Below are 418 nucleotides of genomic sequence, written 5' to 3'. Positions count from 1 at the left end.
CATAACTTTAATATTTCACTTAATATACAGTATTTTTGTATACACTGCTGGCTACCTTGACCTATCATTATATGTCACATTGTAACCTTTGATTTATATTTAATATGAATTATCTAAATCTTAAATAGATTAACTAAAGATATGGATACATGTTGTGAAGTACAAGGTTCAATAGTTGCTTCCAAAATGTAAAGAAAAGTACATTTGTATAAGAACAGTGCTCGAGTAAATGTACAGATTGACATTCCATCCCTGCATACAAAGATAAATGCTTGATGTGTAGGAAAATGGAATGATTCAGATTTATAGAGAAACAAAAAGGGAAGTAAAAGAAAGAAAAATATAAAATGGAGAAGATGTAAGGAGATAAGAAGGGAGTGTACTGTAGAGGGAGGAAGGAGGGGAACAAGAAGGGAGG

The sequence above is a fragment of the Eleginops maclovinus genome, chromosome 16, assembly GCF_036324505.1.
Source record: "Eleginops maclovinus isolate JMC-PN-2008 ecotype Puerto Natales chromosome 16, JC_Emac_rtc_rv5, whole genome shotgun sequence".
Lineage (NCBI taxonomy): Eukaryota > Metazoa > Chordata > Actinopteri > Perciformes > Eleginopidae > Eleginops > Eleginops maclovinus.
The sequence above is the reverse complement of the archived record's forward strand: the minus strand, read 5'-3'. Positions refer to the sequence as shown.